Below are 15,036 nucleotides of genomic sequence, written 5' to 3' on the forward strand. Positions count from 1 at the left end.
CTGGAGAACACAAGGTCCACCATTACACCACTGGCTAATTACTATGATCTATTACTATGCTGGCTCTACAGGTACAAGAAGAAGCAGTAGCAGCCAGGACGGAGCTTTGGAAAGGTGAGGAGAGATATTTTCATATTTTGTATGTTGAAATCTTTATTGCATGAAGTCTATCCTTGTACCTTGAGCCCAATTGCACATGTCTTTCACATACCTGTATATGAAATGTACGTGTGTGTGTGTGTGTGTGTGTGTGTGTGTGTGTGTGTGTGTGTGTGTGTGTGTGTGTGTGTGTGTGTGTGTGTGTGTGTGTGTGTGCGTGTATTCTCTGCTGACCCTTGCTACTGTACCACTCTGCGTTGTGTTCAGGTCGACAAACCAGGGCTACTGAAGACAGTGGAGCACCACCCTCCCCCATTCTCACCTCAGCAGCCGCTGGTCCAGGGATCCCTGCATACAACACGGCCGCCATTGAGATGGATGCAGGCATTCAAAACGGTAAGGCAAACATCCTGAGTTTCTCCGAAACAAAACTTGAGTCTACCAAGGTCCCAGAGATCGAATTACTCAATCATTAGAAATGACAGAAACAAACACGGTGGTGGTGTGTGCATGTATATTAACCATTTATAACCAAGATACTGAATACATTACTCGTACTGACTTGCAGCATAATGAAATTGAAACTGTGTGGGTTGAATTAATTTGTTAAATGCTAAATCAGTATTAGTTGGCACCGTCTATAGACCGCTTGACCAGCATAGGTTCTATGATATTCTTGAGGGGTGCTTAGCTGGGGAGGAAAATCCTGATTACATTCAGACATGCAACGTAAGGAAGCACCTGTGTCATTCAGTAGGTTATGTGATTTGCATAGTGTCAGTCAGCTAATTACCCAACCCACAAGAGTGTGTGATTCTACTCAAACTGCCATTGATCTCATTCTGACCTCAGACAAATCCAGAATCTCCAAGAAAGGTGTTATTGTATACGGGCTTAGCGATAATTTTATGATTTTCTGTACCCGCAAAAAACTAAAACTAAAGTCTGGCTGTCACAAAACATATCATATCTAGGGACCTCACAACCTACTCTAGCGAGGCCTTTAACCTTGAACTGGAGAATCTGGATTGGTCCGATGAGCTCAGGAGCACACTAGTTGAAGAAGCATGGCTTGGCTTCAAAACCAAATTTACATCAGTACTAAACAACATGGCTCCTTTGAGAACCATCAGGGTCAAAACCCGCTCGGAGCCATGGATGAATTCGGCCAGAGACAAAAAATGCTCTGAACATCTTAAATGCAAGTCCAAGCTAGCCAAGCGCTTTGACAGTGATCTAAACCCAACTGGGCATCCTAAAAACCCAACAAAACAAGCTAAGAAACATTGTAACTATACTTGACCAAATCCGCCAAAAGAAACGTTATAAATGATAAAGCCGAGGAAAACTAAAACAATCCTCGGGAGCTCTGGAAGCTACTAAACAACCAACTAGGCTGCGGTCAGAAACTAAAAACCAAGTTAACATCAACATCAAATCGGACGACAACCTCATCACTGACAAGCTTGATGTAGCCAACTACTTAAACATCTTCTTTACTAACATTGCAACAACGCTGGTCAACAAACTTCCCTCCCACTCTGGGCGTTTGGTGTAGAGCACATCAAAGCCTTCTACAAAACCCTAGGTGTTTGTAAAGATGATTTTAAAATGGCAATGGTAACAACTGAGGAGGTACTTAAAAAACGGAGTGCCCTCCAACCCCACAAGGCCACTGGCCATGACAATATTCCCTCCATATTTCTCAGAGACTCAGCCATCTCTATAGCTCCAATTATCACCCACATAGTAAACCTCTCCATCAAACAGGGACAGGTCCTCCCAAGATTTCAAACTGGCCAAAGTAACCCCCCTGCACAAGAAAGGGAATAAATTAGACCCCGGCAACTACCACCCTATTTCTATTCTAAGCTCCATCTCAAAAGTGATGGAAAAAATTGTCTATGAACAGGTTGAAAAGTCTCTTGCCACAAATAAATGAATGTACAAGTTTCAATCTGGTTTCAGAACATCCCACTCCACTGACACATGCCTCCTGTATTTGAGCGACCACCTCAAACATGAGGTGAATGCTGGCAAATACTGCGGCATGGTCACCTCCCTCACTGTGGCGTTCGCTGTGGCGTTCCACAAGGAAGCATACTAGGAACTTTACTGTTTACCTAATATATGTAATATAAACGACATGACATCAGCTTCTGACTGCAACTTGTTCCTGTTCGCAGATGACTCAGCACTGCTGGTCTCGGACAGGATCAAACTGCAGGTCGAAAAGGCCCTCAGCTCTGAACTCGGTAGAATCTGCACCTGGCTCGCTGATAACAAACTATCTTTACACCTGGGAAAAACTGAATCCATTCTCTTTGGATGAAATAGTAATCTCAGCAAGGCAGATGGCTTCTTGGTTAGAGTGGGTGACAATATTATCACATGAAAAGATGAAATTACCTACCTAGGTTCCATCCTGGAGGCTAATCTTTCCGGCGATCAAATTGCCACCAACGTAATAAAAAAAGTCAACCAAATAACAAGATTCCTTTACAGGATCTCCTCACTGGTCAACAAAAACACCTTGAAGACCCTAACAGGAGCCCTTGTAGCCTACAAGGTTTCTTCGACTATGCATGCACCTCTTGGTACCACAGCACCTCAAAGGCCCTTAAAACAAGGCTCCAAAACAAACTGGTGAGGCTCCTACTTGGCCTCACCCCCCGACCCCCCTCACCCCTGCTCACTTTGACAGGCTGGAATGGCTTAGGGTCGATGACAGAGTACAGCATCTTGCAATGGGTCTGGTCCACAAGATTCTATACACCACCAAGATACCCATGTACCTGTCTAAATTCTTCCTTAATGTTAACGAAGTCCACACCCACAACACCAGAGGGAGTGCAACAAACCATGTGCAACCCAGAATTGGCACAAACAAGGGACTCAATTATTTTCGCTCCTACCGTATGCCACAAAAATGTGGAACGCTCTACCAACATTCATTAAGACATGCAAATCCCTTGACTCCTTCAAAAAAGGCTCTCAAAGGGCACCTACGGACGGCTGCAATTGGAAACTGGCCCCCGTAAAATATTTTCCCCTCACTTTTCTTTTCCCTTTTTACCTCCTTTATGATGAATTCCTGTTCTGTTCTTTGGCTATATAGAAGTGTCTATTTGTACGTCTATAAATGTTTTGATTAATTGAACAAGGTGGACCCTCTTGTAAACAAGTGTAGGGGAGAACAGGGTAAGATGTGCCAGTGGGTACTGGGTAAGTTGAACCACCCCCTTTATCTAGAAAACTGTGTTGCCATGTGACCTTAAATCGTAAGTTACGTATGTAACTATGGTTCTATGAGTCCCGAATGACCGCCAGAGGCGGTGCTTAAGCACTGAATACGTCCCTTCGCGCATGCGCAGTCGAGTATTTTATACCAACAATGTCAATTTTGACCCCGTGATGACCCGGAGTCGTCTATATCTTCCGGCAGTCACCATGGGCTCAGTCCCTACAGATCTTCTCGCGAGCACACGAGGATTCTGAGTGACAAGAGTGCTCTGGCGGTCATTCGGGACTCATAGAACCATAGTTACATACGTAACTTACGTTCTATTTCGTCCCTGCTGACCGCCAGAGGCGGTGCTTAAGCACTGAATGACTTATACCAGCAAAGTCACGAGGAATCCTGATCCCAAGCCATAAGGAGTAGAATCGGAGGACTCTCGTAAGAGGACCACGTCCAGCGGGTGGGGAGTGGCAACACTCACCCAGTGGAACATAGAAAACTCTCTGTGATGCCCATGAGGCAGCGGCACAGATATATTCCAGGGGTACTTCCCTCGGGGCAGCCCATGATGTGGGGACGCTCCCGTTAGAGTGGCACCTCACGCCAAATGGTAGGGTACGATTACTCGCCCCATAAGCGTGGTTAATGGCATCCACAATAGTGTGGGGTGGGCGCTGTCTGGAGAGAGCGCCGCCTTTGAAAGGGCCATCGTCACAACGGAACAGCCATTCTGACCGCCGAATGCATGCGGCGGGTCTAACCAGCGGCTCTCAGGGCCCACACTGGGCGCAATAGTTCCTGCTTGTCAATCCACTCCCCTGGTGGAGGGCAAGACTGTGCTAGCCGTATAGGCTGGTTGAGGTGTGTATGTGACAGCACCCTCAGGAGGAACACTGTGTTCGGCCACAGAGACACTCAGGCCGTCTGAGCTTTGCTTCAGACGCAAGTCACTGACAAACAGGGCGTGCCGCTCACTGACACGCTACGTTGAGGTAATGGCCAGGAAGAATTCCGTCTTCCATGACACTCTAAACTCTGCCCGTGCCAAGGGCTCAAAGGGAGGCCTGCATAGACCATTCCGCACTAGGGAAGAGCCTGTGCCGGAGTTATCAGGGCTCGTAGAGGATGCAACCTCAGAGCCCCCATCAGGAAGAGGGACACCAGACTGTGGCTCCCCACTGTGGCTGTGCGATATTGATTCTAGCATATCGACATGATATTTCCCCTACTTATGCTTTTAGAGTAGGAGATCGGCCCTCGTCTAGGAGGGACTGCGGAACTCCAGAAAGGTAGGCAGAGCAGCGCACTAGGTCTTTGCTCTGACCCTCACGTCAGTTGGAAATAGATTCCATCGGTTATCGTACCGTAGTCTGATGGATGTCATGGCACCCTTGAATTCAGGGTGGCATGCCTGGCTGGTTCCACACAGCTGCTCGGCAGCGGTTCAGGGCTGCCAGCGGCCAAACGCACAGTTGGGGGCGTCGAGCATTTGAATGCCATATCCGACCGCCTCCCAGTTGCGGAGACCTCTGTCGGGGAGACGCCATGGCGTCCTCCGACTGGGTCTGTTCAGCAGAGGAAACCAAGTACTTCTTGGCTGGAGGAGGGCAACCAGCAGTATGGTGTGACCCTCCTAAGGAACTCTCTGAAGCGCTGGTCGTATCAGAGAGGCAGTGGCAAGGCATATGCAGTGCCTCTGGCCAGTGCGCATTTAAAAGGATAGTGCCCTGTGGCACGAAGGCCTGCGGGCTGACAGCCATTTGTGGCGTTCAGGTTCTATGAAACCATCGGACCATTGCGTCCTGGCCCGGAGGGCTGGATGTCTCCGTTAGGGAGAACCAGAGAGGTTAGTGAGTCAGCGACTCTAGGGTGAGGAGGTCCACCGCCGCTCTGCCGAAGTAGCCTCTGATTAGTGTTCACCACCATTGGATGGGGTACCGCTCCCCTCATGGAAGCTTTTGATGGGAGAGAGAGCCTACCATGTAGTCCCGTTCTCCACTTAGATAACTTGCCCATAGGCTTATCAGGCGGGGGGGGGGGGGGGGGGGGGCTGCCCAAGTCAGGGGGTCCATAGACACCTACAGCAGCCAAGCAAACGTGGCCCCACCCGATGACTTACATGATACACGGTCGAGGTGTTGCCCGAACATATGAGAATGTGCTTGCCTCTCAGGTACGGCAGGAAGTGCTGTAGAGCAGAGCGCACCGCTTGCCGCTCCGGCACATTAGTGTGTTCAGCCCAGTAGGCTGGCATGAACTTCATAACCCTGTTGGGTCCCATCAATTCAAGACATGTCGACAACCGTCTGTCTTGCGTCACGAGGAAGTATGTAGATCGGACTTCCCTTGGTGTGACTGAGGATCTACGGCCTCTGTTGCGCCCTTGGGCAGGAGGACACATCAGTCATGGTCTGATACTAGGGCTCTCGTCATGTTGCTGATAACGGCCATTTTGACCCCGCCGGATATGGGGGGCTAGTGTCAGAAGGCACTGCACAGCCCGGAAAGTCACAGGCAGGTCCCTGCGTGGGACGCCAAGGAACACACTGGCCTAGTGTGGGCCGGCGGTGATACGTGAGCTCAGAGGACAGTGATTTAATCTCTGTTGGAGCTCGTTGGGAGGCATGATGCGTCATAAGCCTGCATGCTGCAGCCTGGTCTTCCCCGCCTTGATGGTTCGCTCCAGCGATTCTTGCGCAGCTGAACCACCTAGTGCTCCTGGCTCCTCAGGGAGACTACGGAGAGTTGGCCTAGGCTCCTCAGTCAGGCTTGACTGTGAAAGCCCGACTTGGCGATGGGCTAGAGCTAGGATGGACATCAGCAGTCCTCTCTCTGAGGACATGACACCAAATGCCTCCAGTGACGGTGAGGGCCGACCCGCGTCTGAAGAAGGCGCTTAGAGGATCCGACTGCCTACTGTAGTATGACTAACCATTAGCGTTCCACGGCTATGCACATGAAGGTGCGCATGGAGCCATCTCGGCCAGTGGGTCCTGAGCTGAGAAGTGGGAGGCTGGCTCTGATGCCTGGGAGGTACCGTCTTCTGCATCTTCCTCATAGTCATGGAAGTGCATAGCTTAAGCTGTCGGGGAGAGCACATCGTCCTCGAGTCAGCTGTGGCATCAGAGGGGGAGGCACTTCGGCAACCTCCGAGGTGCCTAGGTGTTATCCGAAGTGAGCATGGACCTCATGTGGGCCAACTCCGCAGATAGCTGAGCCCTCTCGGATCTGCTGTGGCCGGCGGTCAGACCTTTTCCTCCTGGCACACGGGGCAGGACCAAGGTCGGCTCACAGCTGAAGGGGAGCTTCACACAAGGTACAAAAGTGGGAGCTCTCCATTGTGGTGGCACCGGTTCCTCTGGACGGGCCAGTGCACACCAGCTAGCCCAGGGCGCGGACGATACTGGTTGCTAGGTGTTGGCCATATGCTGAAGGAAGGGAGCGTGTACGCTGCCTGTACCAGCAGAGGCTTTAATCTAGATCGGCATAGTGCACACCAGTGCACACCAGTCCCAACTAGCCCAGGGCGCGGACGCTACTGGTTGCTATGTGTTGGCCATATGCTGAAGGAAGGGAGCGTGTACGCTGCCTGTACCAGCAGAGGCTTTAATTTAGATCGGCATAGTGCACACCAGTCCCAACTAGCCGAGGGCGCGGACGCTACTGGTTGCTAGGTGTTGGCCATATGCTGGAGGGAGTGCGTACGCTGTCTGTACCAGCAGAGGCTTTCGAGGTACAAAAGTGGGAGCTCTCCGTTGTGGTGGCACCGGTTCCTCTGGAACGGCCGGTGCACACCAGTCCCAACTAGCCCAGGGCGCGGACGCTACTGGTTGCTAGGTGTTGGCCATATGCTGGGGGGAGGAGGCGCGTACGCTGCCTGTACCAGCAGAGGCTTTAACTTAGATCGGCATATAATGACTTAATCGAACAACTGAATGCTGCTATACCTGCCGCAGCATGTGAATATGCATTTACGTTTCATGCAAATGCTCATTGTAGCACTTTGAGATTTAACCAGATGTAAAGTGCGTCATAGGAACAGCGCACAAACGCTGCTGTTAGCTAGACTGTGCGACCTGCAAGGTCGCGGTGGGGGAGGAGAGCTTGCACGCTACCTGTACCCCCAGCGGAGGCTTACTTATAAATTATGATAATAAAGTAGCCTTCAGTCGAGGCTTGGACGCTGCTATGTAGCAGCTGTAGTGTTTCCTATGCGAACGTTTATCACAGCACTATGACGTTTATCCAAACTCCAAGTGCATTATTATTTATGTTTGCTAGTCCAGAGCGAAACAAAAGACACTTCCAATACGCTAGTCAAGTGTGCACTACTACGCATTCATGCTGGGAGGAGGGAGCACTAACGCTGCCTACACCAGCCAAAAGTTTGGTTAAATAAACCAACACAAACAAGTTTTGGAGAAAAGGCTACAACCGATAGCTCCACCGATAGGGGCCGCCTGCTGACGGAAGGGAGCGTGTACGCTGCCTGTATCAGCTGCAGCTAATAAACAGAACCAGCTATACACCAATAGCTGTTAATAAATGCTTGAGCTAACAAACGATTAGTAGCAAGTAACATCAAACTAGAGGCCGTATGCTGGAGGAGCGGAGCGCATACGCTGCCTGCCCTGTACCAGCTGGGCCAATAAACAGTAAGGCAAGCTATACACAGATAGCCGTTATAATAAATAGCATAATAAGCGCTTGGGCTACAACTACGGGTAGCAGCGCCAGTTAGAGACCCAATGCTGGAGACCAGCTGGGCTACTAACAACAAGACAAGCTATAGCCTACACAAATAGCTGTTCATAAACGCCTTTAGCTTTAAGCTACTGGTAGCAGCTGTGAGCTACGCTGGCAGCAGCGCCAGATGCCCTGTGCTGGGGACCAGCTGGGCTAATAGGACCTAGAGGTACCCAGAGGTACCCAGGGGCACCTGTGGGGAAAAAACAAAGTTGTACCCACTGTATACACAAAAAACTGTTAATAGAGCATTGAGCTGAGTCCAGACATACTGGTAGCAGCATCAGTATCGAGGCCCACTGCTGGGGGCCAGCTGGGTTAATAACCAGACAAGCTATTGTACACCAATAGCTGTTAATACTCTTGAGCTACAAACTACTGGTAGCAACCTCAATACCCTGGGAGGACGCAGGTAGCTGCTCCTGTACCGGGCTAATAATAACAACAACAAAAAGAAGAAGACAAGCTATACGCGAAAGCAGTTAAGCTTGAACGCTGCCAATATTATCGGTATATGGCTTTGGCCAGTAAGGCTTGCCAAACAGAAAATGACAGTTAGCCTTAACTAACTTAACTTATATCATAAGTTATATGCTGACTGCTGAGAGAATGGAGCGCCAACGCTTGCCATCAACAGCAGGGGCTAACCAAAGCTTGCAAAGTAGCGTGTTATCAAACAAAGGTAATATGACAGTGTTCTTATCCTTCGCAGATCTTATAGTCGCTTATAATAAGCGCTAGCGTTCACAGTCGAGCAAACCTCGTATGCGGAGCAGGGAGGCGGCGCGAACGCAGACTCTACTCACAAGAGGTTATGCCATGATACAATACATCATATAGTTTGAACGTCTGTTAGCGTTCACCGTCAAACAAACCTCGTATGCGGAGCAGGGAGGCGGCGCAAACGCAGCCTTTAGTTACCAGAGGTTATGCCATGATACAATATATCATATAATTTGAACGTCTGTTTAGCGGGGATAGCACCGCTTTAGACGATAACGTACCTTTTGCGAATGCAAATAAACTCCACTCATAGAGTAAAACAAACTCCATAGTCGCAGTTCCTGGAGGGCGAACACGCGTCGCTACTCCGACCAATATAATGGTCACGAAACTACTAGCGACCTAGAAATAGTTCTGTAATAGTGCAGTTCAATTCTGCTGTAGAACTTTGTCGAACTTGCGCGAGCGAGAAGAAATTAGGGACTGAGCCCCTGGTGACTGCCGGAAGATATAGATGACTCCGGGTCATCACGGGGTCAAAATTGACATTGTTGGTATAAAATACTCGACTGCGCATGCGCGAAAGGGACGTATTCAGTGCTTAAGCACCGCCTCTGGCGGTCAGCAGGGACGAAATAGAACTAGTAAGAATCGATCATTTACACCTGGCTGTGAAGTTGGGAAGCACATGGGGAAAGTAGAAAACATTCTTTTACACAAAAAACTGTAGGTGAAAGTAAAATTTCGACACATGTACAATTATTATTATACAAAGCAATATATACAATATATAAAATACATCAAGTCAGATCACCAGTATACATGTCATAAATTGGCTGTCCAGTGCCAACTCCACAGGATTCAGGTAAGTTTAATAACTAAAACGTATAGAGGCTGTTACGCCAATGCTCTCTAAGTCTGGATGTGTATCTGTAACTGCTTTTCATGGGGCTGGTTAGAATACACCACCGGCTAATTCATATTTTATAGAAAAATAAATCAAACAATAAAACTAGTGATGGGAGATTAATCGTCAAACACATCGGTTTTAAACCTTAAACCAATATATATGGGTAATCTGTATCGGTAAAATTATAAATCGGTTTTAGAAAGATATTTTATTTTAAAATTAAACCCTAACCCTTATAATAATTTAAAAAGCCTGAAAAGGCGCTTTGTTATGATAGGCTGCAAATTATATCTGTGTTTTCTGGCCATAACAGCAAATAATTATATTGAATGTCGATATCGGCCAAAATGTCTCATCGGTACATTACATATAAACCCCCAAAATGATCTATTGCACAAAACATTACAAAATGAAAGTGACAATACATAATATTTGAAAATAAAATTTTAGAATTTTGGTGGAATGCATTCAATATATCTTATATACCTGATTAATTTAGATTAATTAAAGAAACATAACACAACTAGAAAGGTCGCAATTTAAAAAAATTGCAAAGTGTGGTTGCCGCAGTGGCTTACATATGCCCCTCCCACTGATATTGCCAGCCAATTACAATGTCGCGTCACCCCTGCGATCATGCGTAAGTAATTCGGAGGGGATTTATCCCCCAAAAATCATGTTTTTGCGATAAACGGTTACATTTCTCGCATTTGCGGCGCCCCCTATGGATGGAAATGGAATGCTTTTGGAACTTGGTTGATTGAACCACCCGCGACATGCGATTAAAATTTGGGATGGATTGGACATTCCGTTCGTGATTTATGGCATTTTTTGTAAAATAGGCCCCTCCTACTATCTTCGGACGACGATTACGGCCGAACGATACGCAGTACCAAAATTCTGCAGTTGGTGTTTTAATCGGATGGGTCCGGAGATCATGTGTGCCGATTTTTGTGAGATTTGGACAAAATCTGTAGGAGGAGGAGACAAAAGTGTGTTTTGGAGAAATTTCAAATTTGCAGGATTTTTTTCCCCAGGTCGAAAATGTGCGTGGCCTATATGTGGAAATGCATCATGACCCAAGGAATCCATGGAAAAGGAAATTTTGATTTTACGACTTACGGTTCAAGAGTTATAGGGAAAAACGCAAAATCATGTTTCTGCAAGAAACGGTTACATTTTTCGCATTTGCGGCGCCCCCTATGGATGAAAATGGAATCGCTTTTGGCTTTTGGTTGATTAAACCACCCGCGACATCTGGACATTCCGTTTCTTGATTTTAGGCATTTTTTGTAAAATAGGCCCCTCCCACTAACTTCGGACGACGATTAAGGCCGACCGATACGGACAAAAAAAAAATCAAAAAATCTGAAAAAAATTTAAACGCAGTCCGATAGGTCCAGAGATCATGTGTACCGATTTCTGTGAGATTCGGACAAAATCTGTAGAATCAGAAAATAAAAGTGTGTTTTGAAGAAAATTCAAAATGGCGGAAAATCTATCCTAACACAAATGGGCGTGGCCTATATGGGGAGATGCGTCATGACCCAAGGAATCCAGGGCAACAATAATTTTGATTTTACAGCCTATGGTTCAAGAGTTATAAGCCAAAACATAAAGTGGGCTTCCCCATTATAAGTCTATGGAGAACTAATTAATTAATCATCAATTAAACTATACAACGGATCTCTTAGCAAAATACAAGCACACGATTCCCGATGAAGCCGGTCGATTTGACATATGGCTCGAGTGTGTGCGGCAAAAACTGTGGGAGGAGTAGTGCGTCAAAGTATTAAAACAATTAAGTTTTGCTCACTGGACGAGTTTAATCTGCCGTTCTTTGGTTGTTTGGTTCAGGAATCAGGATAGATGACGGTTGAAAGTAAAATGAGGTGTCTTCATTTCTGAAAATTACATTACAAGCACAATAGAGGCAACATGATGCAAATTAACCATGATATTTAATGGTTGCATATTGCAGAATGCGTCCGTTCAAGAATTTACAAAAGGTTTCAGACCTGGAAATGTTCATTGCAGCACGTGAAATGTTTCATGATTAATGTTATCCTTTTTCTTCCATGTACCTCTTCCTGCTACACAGGCATGACGGCTAATGCTCTTCTCAGATCAAACAAGACAAAACTCCAAGATATCCTGAGGTCAGAAAGTGGACATGTCATCCAGTGTGTGTTTGAACATGAAGATAATCTCCTGGTGCAGTTTGAGTATGATAGGCTGAAGGACATCTCTGAGTCCGACCGAGGCGAGGCAATTACTAAACTTGTGGACAAAATTATGAGCAAGGGAGAACCACAGTGCCAGGCATTCCTGTCTCTGCTACGAGACCCAAAACTAACAGACCTGTTTCCTGATCTGAAGACCATGCCCTGGTACTACAATCCTCCTCCTCAGTGCCGGTTCTAGGAGTCGGGTAGCCCTAAGCAAGATTATTTTATGAAATTGTAAATTTGCGATGAATGCTTCAATCTGGTGCACTTCGAGATCAAAATTAAGAGGCTAGATCTATAAATAACTACACATATATTAGATTTTTTTATCATCTTTACTGTGCTATTGCCAACAATTCAATCAACCAACTGCAAACCATTTCACCTGTGGGCAGTGGGCCACAGGTGTATTGCATAATGCAATTTGCAACTTGCATTCAACTGCATGTGGCATATTATCAAATTATTCTGTTGTCTTGTGTGAGATCTTAATTTTATTACATAACAATAACTACAATAACTACTTTTTGGATAGGGCAGGGGTGGGTAACTTTGATGATGGAGAGGGCCACTATATTTCACACCCACTCCAGAGGGCCACAATGCATATAGTCAAAAATAGCTGATCTACAATCTCAAACAGCGACGTGTTTGGAGCTTGTAGATCTGCTATTTTTACTCATTTTAAATTAGAATCCTGAATTAAGGCCCATCTCTATCCTGATTGGATGACGGCTGGGCCACCTAGCCATAAATGAAACCTAAGGTTTTTTTTTACCACAGGGATTAACTGGGGACAGGGTGGAACTCCTCATATGGTCAGCACACTCTATAGTAGCCTAGTAGGGAGGATTATCACAACAAAACAAAAAAAGAAGTGATATTTGAATATAGTGAAATCACTGAATATACCTTTAACTTTATGAACTTAAATGCAAATACATTGGACATAAGACTATTGACTAAAGACTAGTCATTAAGCTACTAATATAAACTGAAGTAATTAAAGTGGGTTATGCATGCATGTTTGGAATTGTAACAGCTGAAATCAATAATATATCAGTATTCCAATATTAATCTGTGGGCCGCATAAGTGAAGGTGGGGGCCACATCTGGCCCGCAGGCCACCAGTAGCCCATGTATGGGATAGGGGATACACAATCTGAGAATCCCATCATCAAATATTCGGGAAAACAGTGGCCCCTGTCTTGAGAGAAAATTGATAATTGAAAATATGCCATTTTTATTAAGAAGAAACCCCGGACTGGATCTGGATCCATCTACAAATAGTAGAATCACCATGAAACTCGAACAGGGAAAAAAAAGTTTGTTTAAGTACTAGTGACTTTGAGACTTCTTTCAGTGTACAATGTAAGTCAATATTTTGAATTATCAATTTCTAATCACAGGAGAAATTATTTCTTGTCCACATTTGGAGTTGCATCATGGCAAGGTAACTGCACAACCCAAACCTCTACCAAAGTGGTCTTACACTTTAAAGGGATTGTGACATACAAAATACATCTTATTTAGGTTTTCTGAGCTCAATTGCACCCAAAAAACGTTTTAACATTCAGTAGATTTTCTGTCATCTGAGGTTTTCTGGCTCAAACAAGTGCTCTGATTGCTGTTAAGAGCCAGCAAACCCATATATGTCAATGGGATTTGCCAGCAGATGTCACTGTTTTCACTGTTTTGCCTGTTTTCATTGCAGCTCAAAAGGCTTCCAAACCTCAGAGAAAACACCAGACCACAGAAAATCCACTGAATGTTCAAAGTTCAGGTTTTTGGGGTGTAATTGAGGTCATAAAACCTAAAAGAAAAAATAAATAATTAAATAAATGAAAAATAATGTTGAGAGCTTTGTAGACTGATGTAGGCCTAGTCATTTCAGAAAATTGTGTGACTCTGCTCCACTGCACCACCTGCTGTCAGACTGTGAACATTACAACCTCTGTCTCTATTGTTATAGTTTTAAACAAAATGAGTGAAATAAAGCCATTTCAATCTCCTACAGCCAATGGAACTGGCCCGTGGTGACATAATTTATCATTTACAAAGTAGTTATTTATCAGATGCTCTTTATCCACGTAAACACATGGGTCTACATAGAATACAGAGAGAGACTGTATTCTGTCTCTCTGTGAGACAGTAAGCAAGTACAACACATGGTAATACATCAAATGCATACAAATTGTCATCATTCAAGGATCATAAGTAAACTAAGAACCTAACATCCATCTAATGCGGTGCGACATGTTGTGTTGTCTACAGCTTGTAGATCTGCTATTTTCAGCGGATGTTCAACCCCAGAATAGAGGTGCTAGGATTCACGTGGTTATGGTTCATTGTATTACTTAACAATAACATCAAACGTCTACTAACATCTGAGCACTATAAAATATGGACCCAGCAACAAACGCATGACGATGAGGACTTTGAGGAGGCTCTCATTTTGACTTTGATTTTTACAGTAAAACATTTGGGGCGTTGTAATGTGCTTTTCATTTAGTTTACTTTTCTTGTTTCTTCTTCATTTATATGCGAGTGAAGGTTATAGGCTACAGACATTCCATACTGTACGTACTAAAAATACTTGCACTGTAGGTTGTGATTACGAGACCATTTTCGTTGCAACATGCATTTAAAATCAAATGTGAAAACGACGTACATGCCCAAATGCCCAATGTACACTGGGCTAGCAATGGAGTCGAATCAGTCGATGGTCTAAAGTTTATGATAACTCGCTATAATGTTTATGATCTGAAAGCAGTGGTGGATTTTGAGACACAGCCTCACAGGTGATAGTCAAGAGTCAGTGGTTTTGTGAATGTACTCGTTTGAAGATTTGGTTTTGTGTTTAAGGTTTTTAGAACATTACATGGGTTCAAAAATGGGTTAAAATGGGTGGGTGACTAACTTCAACTTCAGTTCATTATCGAGTTTTAAAGAGAGTTCTGGGGTTGCAGTTCTGTGCTGTGGGTAACTAGCTTGCATGAATTGCAGTTACATTTTACATGAGAATAAGAGTAAATAAAAACAAATATCAAAAATATATTATACAGTGTGACTGTGGCTCAGGAGGTAGA

The 15,036-nt window shown here is 45.4% G+C and overlaps 1 long non-coding RNA gene across 1 annotated transcript; it reads left to right on the top strand.

Annotated features, from left to right (window-relative positions):
* The first annotated feature begins 78 nt into the window (after window positions 1-78).
* LOC306930922 lies at window positions 79-13,956 on the top strand. Its single transcript, XR_013790936.1, has 3 exons — window positions 79-114; window positions 367-495; window positions 11,821-13,956. It is a non-coding gene; the product is annotated as an uncharacterized lncRNA (long non-coding RNA).
* The last annotated feature ends 1,080 nt before the right edge of the window (window positions 13,957-15,036 follow it).

The sequence above is a fragment of the Electrona antarctica genome (assembly GCF_951216825.1).
Source record: "Electrona antarctica genome assembly, chromosome: 10".
Lineage (NCBI taxonomy): Eukaryota > Metazoa > Chordata > Actinopteri > Myctophiformes > Myctophidae > Electrona > Electrona antarctica.